This window comes from Neomonachus schauinslandi, chromosome 11 (assembly GCF_002201575.2).
Source record: "Neomonachus schauinslandi chromosome 11, ASM220157v2, whole genome shotgun sequence".
NCBI lineage: Eukaryota > Metazoa > Chordata > Mammalia > Carnivora > Phocidae > Neomonachus > Neomonachus schauinslandi.
In genome coordinates this window covers 25148108-25168361 of record NC_058413.1, presented here as the reverse complement: position 1 = coordinate 25168361, position 20254 = coordinate 25148108, and the positions used below count along the sequence as shown (strand labels likewise).

The following is a 20254-nucleotide window of genomic DNA, read 5'->3' as shown; positions in this document are numbered from 1 at the left end:
ACATACCTTTATGTTGTATCTCCTCAACAATAATAATAGCACTGCTATGAGCTGGGCCCTGTTCTAAGTACTGCACATAGCAACTTTTTGAGATAGGAACTATGATAATTTTTCCATTTTAAGAAAATTAATTAATGTTAATTAACTCACCCAGGGTTATAAAGTTAGGGAAAGACAGAATTGGAACTGGAATCCACACCTAGGTAAACCTAAAGCACAGTATTCAATTGTTGGGATGTTCCAGCATTTATAAATTCATTTTATAATTTTTTAACATTTAAGATTTCAATTTTTCACTGACATAAAATAATACTAGATGAGTACCTGTGAACACATAGCTTTGTTGGGATCCCTGATTATTTCCTTGTAATCAGTTCTTGGAAGTGAACTTATTGGGTTGAGGGAGATACCAATTTTTTCACAGTTTTGAAACATATTGCCAAATTATGTTCCCAAAAGTTGATACCCATTCACACGTCCACCCCAAATACTTGAAGACTGCCTTTCTCACTTCATCCTCACTAATAGTTTTGCAAACATGATAGGCAGAGGAAAGAGAGCGCCTTGCTTTAATCTCGAGGGAAGCTGAACACCATTTAAAATCTGTTTTGGCCATTTAAATTTATCCTAGTATAAATTTTTCATTTTTTATGATCTATTTTTATCTAATGAGATGAACCTGATTTTTATCCACACATTCCTGAGCTTATGCCTCAAAGTGAGTGTTGCCAACATTAATCATCACTCAGAGACTTGATCTGATAATAACACCACTCGATAAAAAATATCCAGAACTCCCTTATGGGACGTGCATGCAAAGTCATTATAAGCCACAGAGGAAAGAGGAAATTCCTCGTAGAAAGCATTATTATCACTTTTTAAAAAATTTTATTTGTTGTTGTTTTAGCCCACAACACTGTATATTGCTTACTAAGCTTATTTACCAAGTTAGAGCCAAACAACTTTTTGGCTGTCTGCTAATATCAAGTCTTCTCTCAGAAGACTAGGAGTTATTACAGAAGTTATGTGTAGTGGAAACTGCTGGTCTTGTCTAATTTCCCTTCACCCGGCTGGTGCGCCCGTCTCCCAGGTGCTGTGAGCGATGCTGCTAATATCCAACAGCTGCCCCTGCCTCAGAGCATTCCCTGCGAACAAGAGTACCCAAGCCCGTAGGTTAGACACCCCCTCGTCCCCTAGAGACAGCCAGTAGGCAATGACTGACATGGAAATACGATAGGCTGACATCTTTGCCTCAAGGGAGACCCAACCATGTGGTGCAGTTTGTGCTCCAGAACTTACTGTGGGACCAGGCAGACGTTAGTCTTTAGCTGAGACCACATCCATACATGGCTTTTTCTCTTCTACTCTGCTTCCCTCATTTCTTTTCTCCTGAGAGCATTTTTTTCAATAAACTACTTTCATGGGAATCCCCACCTTAAGCTCTGCTTTCAGGGAGGTTTACTTATGACCGTCGGTACTGATAATGGTCATAGGAAAGAGACTCTAGAAATGGGGACCTAGAAGTGAATCACTCACTGACTGGGTGAGAGCAAAGAACCTCCCTGGCAGTAGGCATGAGTATTGATAGTCTCTGCCATGCTATAGCTACCAGGGGCTAAGAATTCCACTTACGGTGAGCTGGGGGCTGTATTAGTCGGTGCGATGTCTCTGGCATCGGAGAGGTATGGAGCAGAGTAAATCTGAGATTGTAGAGTTAGAGGACTGGTGCTAAGTGCCATTGATTCACTGAAGAGAGGAAATGCAAGTATTAAATATAAGTCAGCGATTCAAAGCTGAGAGCCTTTTGCAGCCAGAGGGCAGGTGGAGCTGAAGAGGAAGCCCAGAACTTAACTGTAAGGATAGCAGGGCTTCAGAGCAGATGGAATTCAGAGTTTAGGTGAATGTCCTATGCCAAAGACAGGACCCTGATAGGAAAAGAGTAGGACCCTAAGACTTGGAATACAGATATCTGGGGACATGCACTTGACAACCTTGAACCCCTTTGGCATGCATAAATGGCCCCACATCCCCTTGTCAGAAGATAGATTCCCCCTTCCTTTTTTTTTTGAAGATAATACTGAGCCTCAAATGAGGCTAGAGCCTTATAAAGTAATACTGGTCCTTCTTAAGGTCATCTACCACCTGCTCCCTCCTGGCCTCCAGACCTATAATTAGGGTCGAATCTCAGCAAATGCCACCAGAAGTGCCAAGCCTGCAAAGAAAGGAGAGGAGTTATATGCCAAAGACGGTTCAAGAACTGGTTACTGTGTACAACAGGAATTGGGTGGGCATGCCTAGGAGTGGGTCACGAGGATGCTGGGAGGTGAGAGCACAAAGGAACGTAAATATGGGTTAAGGGCCTCAGGAGACATGTCTAAGATATGGCTGTGGGAGTTGTTAGTATCTTAGAATAAGTGATAGATTGCATTAAATGAGATAGAGAGGCCAGACTGCCTGGTAGACTGTGGGGAAGAGATGCAAATTCTCAGAGAACTAAGCATGCTAGACTAGGTCATCTACATGGGACTGAAAATCGCAAAGTTGACTTTGTTCTTCCATTTACCAACATGAAAAGGAGTGCATTGGGAGGGGCTGAGGGAGGTACCGGTACTATTGAGAAGCTCTGTAGAGGCCAAAACCAGGTTCCCTAGTAGCAATGATAATAATGGTGTCCCAGAAAAGCAGAGGCCAGATGGTAACACTTAACTATCAGAAGCCAGGGTCAATGTAATTCCTGCAATGGGCAGCAACATTGGAATGGCGCCCAGGGAGGTCAACCTGAAGTTATCTGTGAAGGTGGCTAATAGGTCATGTTGTCCCTAGAGCCAAGATAGATTATAGCCAGTAAGAACATTTACTTAACACGTGAAGTTGAAAGAGATCAAGAATGGATGAACAGAAGCCTAGGGTCAAACCTTCCAAAAGAAAACCAGGATTTCTTGCCCACACTGCAGACTTCTGTCAATTCTCAGATCCAGAACCCAATGACTGCACAAGGGGTTGGGGTCCCCATGTGAGAAGGTACGGAAGCAGCGATTCACCAGGTCCTTCTCCAAAAAGACCTATAGGTCTTTTTTTTTTTCTTAAGATTTTATTGATTTGTCAGAAAGACAGAGAGACAGAGAGACAGAACACAAGCAGGGGGAGTGGCAGGCAGAGGGAGAGGGAGAAGCAGGCTCCCTGTAGGGACCCCGATGTGGGACTCGATCCCTGGACCCCGGGATCATGACCTGAGCCGAAGGCAGACGCTTAACCGACTGAGCCACCCAGGCGCCCCAAAGACCTATAGGTCTTTACACAGGTAATTATACACTGGGGAAAGGGAAATATCTAGTTCTTTCAAGTGTGTTGGATACAAGTTCAGAGGTGATCCTGATACTAGAGAACCCAAAGTGTCATCAGGACCCCTTTTAGAGTAGAGACATATGCAGGCCAGGTAATAAGCTGAGCCCCGACCCAGGTTTGTCTCATAGTTGATAAACTGAGTCCATGAATCCACCCAGTGGTCATTTCCCCAGCTCCCAAATGTATACATGGAATGGACATTCTTAGCAATTTACAGAATATTTATACTCGTTCTTTGACCTGTAGAGTAAAAGCAATTGTATTAGGAAAGGCCATGTGTCAGTCTCCCCAAACTATACCCTTTGGTGAATTTTGTATATCCAGACACTCTGCCTCGTAGGGGGAAAGGCAGATTGCTGCCACCCTTAAAGACATAAAGGATGTAGGGGTGGTGGTTCCCATTATATCCTCATTGAATTTACCAGTCTGGCCCTTGAAAAACTGAATCATGGGGTATAACTGTGTACTGCTGAAAACTGAGAATACCCCCTACTTCAGCTGTTTTTCACTAGAGCAGATTAACACATCCTCATGTGTTTGGTAGTCAACTATTACCTGGCAAATATGTGGTTTTAAATACCCATCAGAAAGGAGGATCAAAAGCAGTTGACATGTATATGTGATGAACAACAATACCCATTCCGAGTTTTATCTTAAGACCACATTTGTCTTCCTCCTCTCTGTCCCAATGCAGTCCAAAGTTGTAGACCATTTGATGATTATGCAGAACATCACCTTTGTCCACTATATTGACAACATCATATTAACCAAACCTGATGAGAGGTGACAAATTCTTTGGATAAGTTGGCAAGATATGTGTGCTTCAAGAATTCAGGGACTTGCTACATTGGTGAAGTTTTTAGGGATCCAATGATTTGGATATAATATAAAATCCATGTTGGATTATCCTATCTAAGGCAAAGGTCAAGTTTTTGTGTTTTGTACGTTATACAACAAAGAAAGGGTCATAGTGCTTGATAGGCCTCTTTGGGTTTAGGAGGTAGCATATTCCACACTGGAATAGTGGGCCATTTATTGGGTGACACAGAAGCATTTCATGGGGATTGACTGAACAAGATATTTATGTTATAGAACACATAACATAAATCAATAAATCTCTAACACTATATTTCCCATCTCAGGTTCTCCTTCTAAGGAACCCAACACGAGACAGCTTCTTCCAAAGAGACCAAGTTGTCCAGGGCCAGAAGATAGAAACCTAGCTCTTGGTTCTATAGACTTTTCTCCTGACTGAATGGTCTAGGCATGTTTTCTGCCTCTCTAGGCCTCCATGTTCTCGTACACAAAGTGTGGGGTTTGTGTTAGTTCAGCGTTTTTTCAGCTTCTGCCATCAGATAACAGATAAGATTTATGTGCATGACACACTCCCACGGGTGTGTCTCTGGGTGCCAGTAAGAGAAGCTACGGTTATGGGCAATTCCCAGCAGGCTGGCTGTAACTCCATCCCATTGCTCCCACTCAGAAAAGAATATTGGAATGCAATGCAGTGAAAGGGGGGTAGGATGGTAGGAATAACCTTGGCACCGTTCCAGTTCGGTTTTTGAAACATCAGTCACAATCTATAATACTATCGTTGTGTTTTAAAAATTTCACAATGTCTTGACAACATGGTTCAGAACTGGTGGCTTCGAACTCTTTAAGATTACTTTCCACCTCCGAATTTTTAAATTCTGAGAATGGATCCCCCACAAAAGGAGTTCCAAAGCCTTTCTATAGTATCAAGTGTCACTGTGATACTTGAAGCAAGAGCACTCCTTTGTATACATAAGTTTGAATGTAAGTTGCATGTGTATTTGATACAACCTCACCTATCATGGCCCCTATATATGGAGTCATTCACCCCATATTTATTGATTGCCTACTCTTGTGCTATTTCTAAGATTTTAGAAGGGTAGGTTGGGAGGAGTTGTTTAAAATTCACTGCCCTTACTTTATATTAGCGTTTCGAACAGTACAGGTTAATGAGAAAAAAGGGGTTCTGTGGCCAGAGAATTCTAGGTCAGTTAAAATTTCTTTACCACAGGGGTGCCTGGGTGGCTCAGTTGGTTGAGCGTCCGGTTTCAGCTCAGGTCATGATCCCAGGGTCCTGGGGTTGAGCCCCACGTCAGGCTCCCAGCTCAGCGGGGATCCTGCTTCTCCCTTTCCCTTTACTGCCCCCCCCACTTGTGCGCTCTCTCTCTCTCTCTCTCTCTGTGTCAAATAAATAAATAAAATAAAATAAAATAAGATTTCTTTACCACAGTCCTTCTCCAGTCCTTTAGTCCACTCTGTTACTATGCCTTGTGAATCTCCAGGGTAGAAATTTAGTCTGCAGTGTTTGCCAAAGATTTTGAACATGGAACTCCATAGAACAAATGTTTCCAGGAACGCACTTAAGAAAAGTCTGCAATACGAGGTTTCAACGTTTCCCGAGTAATTTGAGATAATACTGCAGTGACACCATCCACGCTGGCTTACCCACCACCAACAGAGTTATGCTCCTGAGTAATTGACAGAGCTGTCTCCTAAATGTCCTTCACTCCCTTCCCCATCCCTTCTTTCCTCGCCTTTAGTCCAGATTCCACAAAAGCCAGCAGTGGCTCCGTTCTGGAAAGTGTATTGCTACCCATCTCAGGCACTGACAGACTTTTGTCGGGTAGTGTGGACCAGTGGTCAAGACATCTAGTTCCGGACCTTGCTCTGGCACCCAGTAGAAAGGTGACCAGGGGTGGGAGACTAAGAACCAATGAGAGAGAATAATTAAAATACAAGTGCTTTTGTTTGTGAAATGAGCTGACACATTTTTAATGTTGTTTAGAGATGTAGTTTTAAAAATAAAAGAAATTACCTGTCACACTTCCAGGCACATAGTCTATGAGCTTCTCAAGGATAAGAACCTGGAAAGTAATATTGTGAATGGTCCCATTTATTGAGTACTCTATGCCTGATCTATGCTAAATATTTTACATTCTGATCTTTGTTCATATGCTACCTCCTCAGAGAGGCCTTTCCTGACTATCCTATCTCAGATAGCCCCCATCACTCTCCATACGCTAATCAGGCTCTATGCTTTATTGAATTATCACCACCCAACATGATATTATTTTTCTGCTTACTATTTGTGTCCCCAACTAGAATTTAAGCTTCATGAGGACAGAGGTTTTAGGGATTTTTTTCTGTGTTGTATCCTTAGTATCTAGAACAGTGCTTGGAACAGGGCAGGCCCTCAATAAAGTATTTATACAAGGAATACATAAATGAATGATCTGTGGAATTCTAACCACAACCCTATGAGCTAAGTCCTATTATTAGCTCCATTTGATAGCTGAGGAGACTGGGTCACAAAGAGATTAAGTCATTTGCTGAAGGACGTAGTAAGTAGTAGAGCCTGTATTCAGATCTAGGTATGACTGACTCATCTTTAGCCACCAGGCTATCCTGCCTTTTAATGAACACAAGTGTTGCTTCTCAGAAGGTCATCTCTGGCCTCTGTGGGGACTCACTGAAATGCAGATTTCTGGGGTTCACTCTGATATATCGACATGAGTGGAGGGAGGGCTGGGGGAGAAGAAGGTAAGGAAAGGCAGAGAAGAGCATCATGTCTGTCTGAGATCTCCATTCCCACGTGGACCAGTGTGACCCCTTGGGAGTCCTGTCTGAATTCTTTGAGAGAGAAGGGATGCCGGAGAGGCGGAAGGAGCTGTTTTCATGAGGGGCTCCAGAAGACCTGAGAATCTTTGAATGGAATGGAAAACAAATGCCGGAGGATGATCAGCTGGAGACTCCAGGAACCCCTTGGAAGGTGGGCAGCATTTGCTAGGGTCTGAGGTCCCTGTTTAAGCAAGTGTGGGCAAGGGTGCGCTACAGACATGTGAATCGCTATTGTTATAGTGATTCTATTAGTACCTTCAAATGTTATTTTTCTGCTTCCAAGGTTTCTGTTTTCCTTTGTCTGGTTGGGTCTGGGTGGTTCTGCTCCCTTAAGTCTTGCTGGCCTCCTGGGCTCTCACCCTGACGTTAACCAGAGGACAAGATGAAAGTGCAACGTTGATCCTTTCCTCCCTGGGACTACCTGTCATTCTTTGGTGGTTTTAAACAGAAAACAAAACGAAAAAAAGGCTGGAATAAAAACTACATGGGAGGATTCAGAATCAGCTCTGGAGTCCCACCCCTTGGCATCACATCCTTCTGGACATGGGTGAGCTCCAGAGAGAGAAAGGAGGCTTTTGTCCTCCCCTTGGTCCAGACCCAGCCACCTCGCTGTGCCTGCATCCTGCAGTATCACAGGATGTGAGTGAAGTTGCCCTTAATTTCCAGCAGCTGAGCTTGCTCGCAAGCGCCGCACCGCCCCCCCGCCCCAGGATTGAGCTGTTAATTCACCACTCCTTTGTTTACACGTTAGTTAGATGAAGTACACCCACTCAGATTGTGAAACACCATTCATTGTTTTTGGCGAGTTACTCTTTAGGTGTAGTCAAGAAGTCTTATTCAGAGGGGTTCAAAAGTGTTTCATAGCCATGTCAACTCCATAGTTATGGCCCTAAGTAAAAACCTTGACCTGAGAAACAAGTTAAAACTCCCAATAGGTGAGTAAGTAATTAAGCAAGGGGCTGCATTTTATTGTGTAAATTACACTCTATTTACTGTAAAGCTCAGCTTCCAATAACCCTTATAAAGTCCTCACAGGTAATGACTTACCCATGAATAGTGAGTTCTAGGGCTGCAGAACAGAACATGTTTGTCCTTTAAAAGCTCTTGGGAAAGAGAAACTAGATTAAAATTGAAAAAAAAAAAAAAAAGGCCGTTTTCCCAGTCTCCAGTCATTGAAGGCTTGGCGTGGGTTCAGGGGTGGAATCTTGGTTTTCCCCCCAAACCTCCCCAAGACGGGGTTATGCAAATCTTAGGTGTAGCAAGAGTTGGGCATGAAGTCAATTGGCAGTTTTGGAATGCTTGTAGCATATAGGCAAGTTGGTAGGATATTCTCTCTCTTCTCCTGGACCATTTTGCTTCTCATTTCCCTGGATATGAGAGGCATGTAATCATTGCTGTCAGGCTCACAAGATTGCACAACTCCACATGTGAATATTGCAACCCCCCCAGGGTTGTGTAAAACACCAATCCTTCTTCCTTTCTAATGGGGCCGTTCGTATCACTGCCTGCCAAAAGTGATGTTCATATCCAGCTGGATATTCCCTTCTAGCATTCTTTTCCCACCACCTGGTTCAGGTTAAGTGATGTTTTTCAGCTCAGTCTATTTTTACCTTTTCTTGTTCATCATTCAAAGATAAGACCTTTCAGCCAGTCCAAGGGATGGTGATATGTGTCATCTGGCACAAGGGAGACCTGGGTGGGTGAAAAAGGAAAGAGTCTAAGGTATGTGCCAAAGAGGCTGGGACATTCGTTCTGGAAAAGGTGTGAGAACTGGCTTGTGACAGAAAATAGTAGTTTTGATCCTGGATCTTGTATCTGGTGTTGAGTGTTAATAGACTGAGCTGAAATGAGGGCATATGGCATCGTTGGCAGATGAGGAGAAGAGTGATGTCTCCCCTCCAGCCCCACCTCCCAATCGAAATAGGTTTTTTTGTTCTTTCTGCAAGAGGCATTTACTTACAAAAACAGCTGGTTCCCTTAGGAAGGATGTATCCAACTAACCCTCCACATAAATACTTGGCTTCAACACAGAAAATACGTTTGCCATATTCAGCATAAAGCTTGAATGCGCTTGTCTCTAGGGCTTTGAGCGAGCTGGGCTGTTCTGCGCATTAGACACTATGGACATAGAGCCTAGGCTACCCGCAAGAACATTTCAAGAGCTAATTAAAATATCTGAGACCTGGGGAAAAAAGAAAGAATGTTATGCTTCCAAACTCTGGAAATTGTGAAATCCGAATCTTAAAATGTTTACTGACATCGCTACAAATTACTGCATATGTCAACTTCATCGACTATTAAATTTGATATTCATAAGGATCTCATTACAACGAAAAGCAATATGCGGATTGGATTTTCTGACTTAAAATTTCTCCTGGGTACCCAACGATTGCTGAGAAATCATAATGAGTGTGAATCAAAGAAGTTACCCGTAGAAAAGAATTTTGAAAGCCAATTTAGAAAATGCCTTTCAAATGTTTTTGCCCCCAAACTGTGATGGATGTGGATACATAATAATATGTTTGATGAGAGCTGCCTAGGACTTACGAGGCTCGAGTGGCCCCATATGGGGGTCACTTCCCCTTCCTGGGATCCTTTTGAATTGTTTCTACAATCCATATTCTTCCACGGACTTAAACCTTTACAAGAAACGTTCCCAAGCATCTTGCTTGGTTCTACTCCACTTCTCCAGCCATTCCCACAGCAATCGTGCATGGAAGGACTTTGTCGAGTAAAGCATAGTATCCGGCCCTTTCCTTCAAGATGTTCACAGTCGAGAAAGGAAGACAGACAGGAAAGCAGATAAATTAGCGTAGAGCGGCCTTCTGGAGGCTTACTATCTGTTGCTTAGAGAGGCAGTGTGTTCAATACGTTTTTATTTAATAAGCATTTTCTGTGCATCAGAGACTGTTTAACAGTTTGTCAAATATTAACCCATTTAATTCCCAAAGAAATCCTATGAGGTATTATTATCAGCCCCACTTTACAGATAAGAAATTTGCTCAAGGTCAGTCACACAGCAAATAAGTAGTTGAGGCACAATTTGAACCCAGACAGCCTGGCTCAGGAGTGTGGACTGCTGGCGTTTTTAAGGTCAGAACCAGAGGGGTTCATAGAAAATGCTACATCACCTATTGTATGGTGACTAACATAACATAAAAAATAAAAAAAAATAAAAAATAAAAAAATGCTACATCACTAACTATGCACGGGTAAGATAAACAGGCATCTCACAAAGGAGATGATATTTGAATTGCTTTGTATCAAACAGGAATTTGCCCAACAGTCGAATCTGGAGTACGGGATTAAGAAATATGTTCCAAAGTAGAAAGAAGAGCCTACGCCATCATCTGTATGTATAAAACAAACAAGCCGATGAGATGATTTGTTTTGGGAGATGAAGATAGTTTACAGGGCTGGAATTTAATTTAATGTGCTGGGGAGGATTTATAGAGAGAGCACTTGAAAGGGAAGCAGGGAAAACATAAATATGTGGGTCATTTTGGGGAATTTGGCTTTTGATCGGTTTTGACTTTGGTCCGTTGAATGTTGGTGGCCTCCCTCCACTTCCACCCTTCCCAAACCACAAAAGAACAGCTTGATTCACTTGATAATGCAGGACAAAAATTTTTAATGTGCATGGAAGGAAATGACACCGAGTCAAAAGTCAAACAACACACGAGGATGAAATATTTGCACTGCACAGCATGGTCCTTTTCCTCAATGTACTAAGTGTGTTTACAAATCAAAAAGGGAACTCCGTGTGGTGACGGATGTTACCTAGACTTATTGTGGTGGCCATTTCGCAATCTATACACATTTCAGATCATTATATTGTATACCTGAAACTAATGCAATGGTACATGTCAATTTATTTTTTTTAAAGATTTTATTTATTTATTTGACAGAGAGCGACACAGCGAGAGAGGGAACACAAGCAGGGGGAGTGTGAGAGGGAGAAGCAGGCTTCCTGCCTGAGCAGGGAGCCCGACGCGGGGCTCGATCCCAGGACCCTGGGATCATGACCTGAGCCAAAGGCAGACGCTTAATGACTGAGCCACCCAGGTGCCCCGGTACATGTCAATTTAAAAAAATAAGGGAAGGGGCGCCCAGCTGGCTCAGTCAGTGGAGCATGTGACTCTTGATCTTGGGGATGTAGGTTCAAGCCCCACATTGTGTGTGGACGTTACTTAAACATAAAAATAAATAAAAATCTTAAAAATAAGAAAAATTTTAAAAATTAAAAATGAGAAAAAAGACCAACAAATCAAGAGACAAAGGACATGAACAGTTTAAAGCAAAGGCATCTAAACATTTGTGAAGGCACTCTGCCTTCTTAAAAGAGAAATGCAAAGGCAAGCAGGAGTAAGATATGTCACTGTTGATTTGGCAAAGATCAAGAGGTTTGGTTACCCACTGGCCCGGCCAGGGTTTGGGAAACAGCCACTTTCATACATTGTTGGTAGGAGGATAAATTGGCATAACCTTTATGAGGGTAATTGGGCAGCGTCTCTCAAAACTACGCATGTACAGATTTTTTTCACCTGACAATTTCACTCCTAGGCATTTATTCTGCGAGTATAGTCATGCATGGATATGGTGTTGTGCAAATAGGGACATGTATGTTATAACATTGTGATAGCGGAAGATTGGGAGAAAAACTAAATCTTTTTCACTAAGAAACTGGAAGTCCATTATGGCGCAACCATACCATAGAGTTCTTTGCTGTCTTTAGAAAGAACAAGTCTGTCCCATAACTATTGATGTGGCAGAATCTCCCAGATATAGTGGAGCAGGCAAGGTACAGAATATTGGGTTAGGTTTTTGCCATTTGTCTGTGCATGTATGTTTCAGGAAATGAGTGTATATAGGCTTGAATATGCATTAACACTTCTGGAAGAATCGAAAGTAGCTGATAACCCTGGGTGCCTCTTGGGAAGGAAATGGGGCAGCTGGGGAGAGAGGGATTATGAAGATCTATTTTTTATTGTATAAGTTTGGTGTCTTCTGTTTTTTTGCCATGTGTTTCCTATTTTTTATTTTTATATTTTGCCTTGTATTATCTGATTCTTAATTGCTAAGTTTTAAAAGGTTGGTTGCCCCCCCCCCCCAACCACACACACCATTGCGTTGTTTTGCATTTGGTAGAAAGATCAACTGATAGATGTTCCATGGATTTAATTTCCCAAAAAACTCCAAACTAAATTATCTTCCCATAAGAGGGCGAAGAAGGAGGAGCTTGACCACCATGAGCTGGAGCTGCAGGCTGAAGATGGCCTGGGGAGCAACCTCATCGGTCTACCCCTTTGCGCGACGTCAGGTCATCAGCCTCCCGCAGGACAGGCAGGTGGGAGAGATCGGATGTCTGGGCGAAGGTGTGCCGCGGAGCTCATTGGAAGATTTCTGTTTAAACACCCTTCCAAATGTTGGCTTTCTGTGACTTAAACCCAGAGGAAAAGATTGTGAAACTTCTGTCTAGCCACAGTTTGGGTTACAACCCTGGGTTTATATTCACGAACGCTTTCTAGCATGTAAATAATCATCACTGGCCCAAATCGAAGCAAAGCTTAGTTTTGCTGAAAGGGATGAATTTGTATATCTATTTTTAGTGAAATATCTGGTATCAATGTGCTCTGCTTTCCTAGGCTCATGTAACCACCGAAGGACAGATTTCTTCCCTTAATATGGACGAGTGCAGAAGACCCAAGTGTCCATTTAAAAGAGACTGTGTTTAGACCTCTCAAGGTATAATTAATAAAGAGAATAAAGGATCAAAAATTATTTCAACTGACAAATCCAGGCCCTTCTAATTAGTGACAACTGCCCAGTGGCCTGGCAATATTTTCTTTGTCAGGAGACAACTCCTAACCTAAATGTTTAAGTGACTTCTCATTGAGCTGGTTTCAGAGGATTAAGCTCAGGGTAATTTCATCTTTCCCAGGTGTGAGGCACTTGTGTGTGCAGTAATATGATTCTGTCCTGTCAGGGAAAACAGTGTGTCTTTGTCAGCACTGTTTGACAGAGTCAAAGCCCTGAATCATGACCTCACTCGTGGCCGGCCTAAGTCCTATGTGGTTACCACTTGCCCGTCTGCCAGGAGATGCGAGGGATCTGCCTGCTGGCCCGTGGACATGCCAGTTAGCAGAGTGCAGATGATGCATGCCACCAGCCCATCTGGGCTTCAGCAAGCATTTCCTGTCTGATTCCTTTGGAATTTGCTTTGAAGGGCTGACAAATAGTGTCTCTGTTTTCATCAAGGGTGAAAAGCAAAATGCTGGGTCATTAATTTGTGTTTGCTTCAGCTAGTAGTTAGGTCAGTTATTTTTCTGATTCCTTGGATAATGTTCTCAATAATGGTTTCCTGCTCAGTGTTTGCATTTTGATGTATAATGTGGACTCTGATATAAAAAGTATTATCTACCACGTATTAATAAAAATCGCTAACTTTTCTTGAGTTCTAACAAGAGCCAGGGACTGTTTTATGAGCTTACATGGATTATTGCATCTGATGCACACCACTGTGATTATCATGTCCATTTTGCAGATTGGGAAGTGAAGTTCAGGGCAAGTTAAGTAAGCTGACTGAGGACACGGGGCTGATAAGAGGTAGACATGGGATTCAAACCCAGGTGTAGGAGTCCAGCATCTTAGCACATAACCACAAAGTTATCTACTCCAACTTATTATATTCCAGACACATGAAAACTCTGAGACACGATGATTGTCATCCCCATTTTACAGGTGGGCAAATAGAGTCTCTGAGAGCTGAAATAAGCTATAAGCTACTCAGGTCACACAGGTATTAAAAGGCTATGGCGAGCTAACTTGGATCCAAATCTGAGTTCTTAACTCATGAATCATCTGACCAAGAAAGGTGAATCTATTCCTTTCTTGACCCACATGGAGGCACATGTGATAGACAGACAGATGTGGGCCGTATTGCCATTTGTCTGCATGTGTCCATAGAGGGAGGCATAGGAAATGAGAGACAGTTGTACTCTGAGCTGAGGATTATAAAAATTTGTTACTGTAAGTCTTGCTGTCTTATAATAGCAAGGGGTAGAAAAGAGTCTTGAAGGATGGAACCTTAAACATTATAGGTCAAACCCCTAATTTCACAGATAGTGAACTATTGCTTCAGAGACAAAAAGCAACTTATGCAAAGTCTCAGAGGAAGTATTGTGGTCTTACCGGAGTTAGAACCAAAGTCTCCTGATCCAGTCTAGTGGTCTTTTACACCTTTTTGTTACTGCAGAGTTTCCCTGAACCTCGTATTGCAAAAATACCATTTCGCACCATTTCTCATCGTGTGGTTTAAGATCAGCCCTGTTCTCTAATGTCAGCACTTTAAAGTTCTTTATCTGGAGTCTTTATACAGTTAGTCCAAACCATATGAATTTGCTGCAATTATGTTTCAAAAAGATTGAATATGATCAGTGTCTTGTGATTCTATCTGATAGGTTTTCATTTAGAAAGTAGCAACTAGCATAGTCAGCCTTGAGTTTAGTAAATCAAGAAATCATGTTCTTTAACTGGATTACTAATTTATCCAAATGTACCCCCTAAACCTGTGTGGATACTTTATAGTCTCCTCTTTCCACCCAGAAAGAAACAGGGACAGCCTGAGAAGACTAGAGGAAGGACGCCATAACTAAGACTTTCCCAAGGCTACCAAGTTGGATTGGCTATTAATGGCCTCTGTGTTCTTGGCAATCAAACTTTAAGAAATGACCTAACTCCACCATCAGTCCCACCAAAAGCAGGCCAAACTTCTTTCCCATACATTCTCATAGTACCCCATAGCTCTCTTTTGTAGCATTAAACTTTTCTATTTACTTGTAAGATGATTTGCCTAATTTCTTCCAGCTCTCTGAGGGCAGGAGCCTGACGGGTGTTGCTCACACTGCATCTCCAGCACTTAGCACCATATCCAGCACATAGCAAATGCTCAACAAATACATGTTGAACAAATGAATGAACAAAAATAAAAATGTAATGCTTTGTTTTATTCCTATCCTCACCATCCAGGAACCTAATGTGCAAATTTTTTATTCAAATTTAAATCCAGCAATGGAAATCTGTAGAAACATCCCATTTTATCACTGTGATAGGCTGGACTGTCCCATGTCAGCCAATGACCTATACCAGGTAATTGGCTGTGCTCAGAAGGCAGCCCTGGCAAGGACTTAAAATTTCTTTGTATGGCCATGACGCTAATATGTAGATTAACATAAAATTTGGAGCTTAAGCTTTAGGGGGCTTTAAAATCTCCCAGCCAGACATCACTATAAACCCTTGTTCCTCATACTTTCTAACTACTGGGGTGAACATTCTGGCACAGATGCACACAGAGCAGGTCAAATGTAGGCCTGGTGGTAAATCTAGCCATGTGAACATGGGCTGGTAGAGCCACTTCGGTAAATGAGGACAGAAATGGAAGGTCCAGTGTCCCCCAGTTCATTAGGGTCAGAGTTAGGACCAACTGGAATATAGTAGAAGATGCTATGGAATAGATTTGGGATGGGAGGGAGGTCTTAGGAATTTTTAGCCAAACTATAGTCTTCATCCTCCATCACTGACCAAGTCTTCTTTGAGAAGATGATCTGACCATAGAGTTAACCCATAGCCCATCAGTGATTTGGAAAGCCAAATTTGGAGATGACCAAGATGCTGTTCTACCTGAATTCCAGAGTGGGAGCTGACATAAAACCTGGTGTCACTATAGGGAATGGGACTGTTAGTGATTGTTTTGTTTGCCTAAACAAAGGCATAGAAAGAATGATCCTTCCCCAGTTGGAATAAGGACAGTGCAATATTCTGGGAAAGAACATTATCTGCAGACTGGGCATACTGGAAGGTAGAGTCTTCTCCACTGACATCTCAGTAGGCATTATGATCTGCTCTGCTTATGGAACATGAGAAAGTCAGGTCCTGGGAAATAGCTAAGACAAACTGCTTGTTTGAGCCAACTCATCAAACAGGACTTAAGTAATTGGTCTAAGCTTGGGCTGAAGTTGACAGCAGCACAGCCAGAACTCCCTGTGTCTGTTTTTGTACTACCAAATTTCTCGAGTGTTCTGTGCATGCTTCTCAAGGTCTTCTCCTTAAGCCTCCAACACCAGGCTTTCACTTTTCAGTCTTCCCCAAGCTGGACCATCTCCCCTTTTGGATCTGTGTTTGTCAATGCTTTCCAAGGTTGCCCTGCTATTTCTTTTAATGGTTCTCTGCTACTATCCCTGCCTGCAAGGTCCAAGTAAGGACAAGAGAAAAATATTTTGTAGTCTTCTAATTTGGGGTGAGTCTCATGCTGGATTTATTCATGTGCACACTGGCTGTGTGAGATAGAGTCCAATTCAGCCCCAAGTTCTGAGTTGTGAGAGGCTGGATATAGACTTTGCTTCAATTTCCAGCGGTGTGACTGACCACATCCTCTAAGCTAAAGGGTTGAGGCATCTGGGTACCAAATGGTGGCCCTAAATTATTATCACAAATGTCCCCTGTATTGCCCTTCTTCCTACATCTTATCAGAGGGGTGTGTAGTGGAGGACTGTTGGTCTGAGATACACAGACACTGGAAGGTTTTATGAAGAGTCTGTTGGATTTTATTTATTTTTATTTTTTTTAAATATTTATTTATTTGGCAGAGAGAGATAGGGAGAGAAGGAACACAAGCAGGGGGAGTGGGAGAGGGAGAAGCAGGCTTCCCGCCGAGCAGGGAGCCCGATGCGGGGCTCGATTCCAGGACCCTGGGATCATGACCTGAGCCAAAGGCAGACGCTTAACAACTGAGCCACCCAGGCGCCCTGAGTCTGTTGGATTTTAAAGTTTAAGGACTTCAAGGAAATTTTTTAGAATGCACTGATTCTCCTTTTTGCCAATTCATAGGTGTCAAAAAAAAATCAAAATAAAAAACCAAACTTCTATTTATTAAGCAGTATGGACACTTTTCATACATGATCTCACTTATATCCCCTTAAAGGAGACATTTTAATCCCTGCCAAAGTCACATCCACAGTAACCGGACTCAAAGTTTATTTTTCTGAAGTTAAGTCCATGTTCTTAACAATATCATGCTATATATTTTTTTTCTTAATCTTACTCTTGACTTTTCTGCCTTCTCTTTTCCTTTTGAAACTCTCACATTTTAAACTGAATGCTATGCTCTTCTGGTTTCCACATACTTCCTCTTTCTCTCTTTCCTTCGTTGGTTTATTTTCTCTCTTCTAGACTCTAGAATGTGCCCCCAAAGCTCAATCTCTCTCCTCACCTTTGGAAAGATCATCTATACTCATGGCTTCAATTAATCCTTCTATGATCTCACCAGATTCTAAGTACCAGGACAACAGAGACCAGATCTGTCCTATTACTGGAAATCTCAAGCATCTTGCAGAGTGCCTGACATATAGTAGGTGTTCAATAAATATTGTGAAATGAATGAATGAATGGGTGAGTCACTGATCTGCTGACATCTTCAGATACTCTTTTTCCAAAGCCTAGACCCATATTTCCAGCTACCTTTTGGATATTTACCATAGTGCCCTGCCATTGCTAATGAAATGGTAGTAAGAGTTTAGTAGAATAACTGACAACTTGCTAGGGTAGCCACACCAGTTGGACTCTCATGTTTTCGCATTGAAGGCAGCTATATAGACTTTCTGTAAGGGAGACTAGAAGGTTAGTTCCTTCCAATGATGTGAGCTCCTTTGGGAGGATGTCACTGCAGCTACTGGAGTCCTTGCTAAGTAGGCATGGATGAAGAAGGATCACTGGATCCGAAGCAACCAGTAGCTCATTTGAAGGTGACAATATCACCACACTCATTGGGTAAATGCATCCTAGTATTGAATGCCCAGGGAAACTTAAGTCCAGGTCAAGTCTAGGCATGGAAGAATAATGAGCTCACAACCATAAAGAGTCATGATCCTATCAGAGCCTCCAGATCTGTCCCTTGGTTACCTCTTCCTGCTGTGAGTCTTCAAATATTCTCATAAAATTTGGCTGTGAATGCTAAAGTTGGTGGCTGGCCTTAGTTACTAGGGGTGTGGTCCACTGAGGATTTGTTCATTCTTAAATAATTAATCAAACAGTTTGTGGGAGGTATAATCAGAGAGAGAGACTTAGAGGCTGGATGACATCTACTCGCTGAGTCATGCTGTCCACTTGTTTCATGCTTCTTCTATATTATGTACTTCTGGTGGGCGTTACCACATGATCCAAAAATCTGCACACTTCATGCCTGCTATCATGCATTTACCCTCATGCTTCCATCCCTGACCAATCTGATCCCAATTTTCCCATCTTCCTTCTTCCAGGCACCTAATCAGCCAGTCAGGCCATTTGCCACTGCTGATGAGTCTGTATATATTCTAATCCTGGGCCACTTCTTTTGTCCCTGCAAAATAGGTGACAAATTCATCACTGGATACTCTGCCAACTGGAAGAATTTTTGCCTCACCACTGTCTTTCAAGGCCACCCCTGGGTGGGAATAGAGTGCAGCTGCTGGTCATTTTTGGCTTTTATCCATATGCTGAGTTGACTCATGCATAAAGCAAGCCCAGGCTTTTTCTTTCTCTGTCAGTTGGCTATAAGGAATCCACCATGTGACCACAGGTATGAACTAAGGCGGAAGCGCTCATGTGACAATAATATATGGCACGAAAGGCTGAGCTATCTGCTATGGCAGTTTTCTTGTGATGTTTGACCTGGTCCATGCTTGACCTCAGGTGTTCACTGTTGTCTTATGAATTGTGGCTGGGCCTGTCTGCACTACAACTTGGTGGGTCTGAAAAACCCAGCATGATGATGGATGATGGGTGTTCTGGATGCATGGTCATGTGATAAACTACTCAGGGTTCTCCAGAGAAACAGAACCAATAGGAGAGAAACATTGGTTATATATTGTATATGTTATACACACACACCCACTCACACACTATATATATATATTATGTAATATATATATACACACACACACACACACATATGGAGAGAGAGATTTATTTTAAGGAACCTGGTTCATATGACTGTGGGCTGGCAAGTCCAAAATCTGCAGAATGGGCCAGCAGCCTGGAGACACAAGGAAACATTAATATTGCAGTCTTGAGACTGAAAGCAATCTGGAGGCAATATTTTTTACTCCTCAGAGCACCACAATTTTTTCCTTTAAAGCCTTCAACTGATTGGATGAGGCCCACTCATATTATGGAGGGTAATCTGCTTTACTCAAAGTCTACTGATTTAAATGTTAATCACTTCTAAAAGAAATACCTTCAGAGAAACATCTAGACTGATGTTTGATCAGATATCTGGGCACCAAAGCCTGGCCAAGTTGACACATAAAATTAACTATCACCATCAGTGTCCCATAGATAAATTGTACATCTCTACGAAGACCCAGGAGCACACAAAAGTTTTTCAAAAGGCAAATAATTTTCCACTGCAGAAGCCCAGGACTTGTACTGTGACTCTCACAATGAGACATGCCATAAACTATCCATGACATCTTTTCCACCACAGATTCTCAATACTATAGGGTCTTCTGGGTCATGTGGCCCAAGCACCAGGGCTGCCTGAACCACAACCTACAGCTGCTGCAGAATTCTTTCCTGCTCTGGGTCCCAGTCAAAGCTGGTGGCCTTCCAAGACACTCAGTATATAGACTGGAACAGTATTTCCATGTATGGAATATGTTGCCTCTAGAACCCAAAGGAATCTACAAGGCATTGTGCCTCCTTCTTTTTAGTGGGAAGTACAAGATGTAATAATTTGTCTTTCACTTTGGATGAGGTATCCTAGCATGCCCCTAACTATTGGACCTTTAAATTTTCCCCTCATGTGTCAAGCCCCAGAATCTAGTTTATCTCCCATCCACCAGAACAGAAGCTAGCTACTTCTCGATCCCTCAGCTCATTTAGCATAATGTCATCAATGCAGTGGATCAGTAACATGTTCTGTAAGATATACAGAAAGTCAAAATCTCTTTGGACTATATTGTGGGAGTGAGCTAACACAGCCCTGGAGGAAAGCTCTAACTGTTTCCCATTGTGCATGAAGGCAAACTCTTTCTGATGCTCTTTTCTGATACAGACATCAATGGCTCCATAGTATCCGAGGTCATGTTAATCCTCTCTAGCAAAGATGCTATCTGGTATGGCAACTGCAGTTGGGTTTGTGATAATCTATTATCATCCTCCAAGAGATCTGCCTAATTTTTACAAGGGCCCAAACTGGTGAGGTAAATGGAGATAAAATGGGGGA

The 20254-nt window shown here is 42.4% G+C and overlaps 1 protein-coding gene across 1 annotated transcript in view; it reads left to right on the top strand.

Moving 5' to 3' along the window:
• Positions 1-7120: 7120 nt before the first annotated feature.
• Positions 7121-20254, top strand: part of PDHX (pyruvate dehydrogenase complex component X) — a 120801-nt gene continuing 107667 nt past the window's right edge. The window contains exons 1-2 of the mRNA XM_044919659.1: positions 7121-7147; positions 10268-10348. The gene's annotated coding sequence lies outside the window, so the exon portion shown is untranslated. The remainder of the gene's footprint in view (positions 7148-10267; positions 10349-20254) is intronic.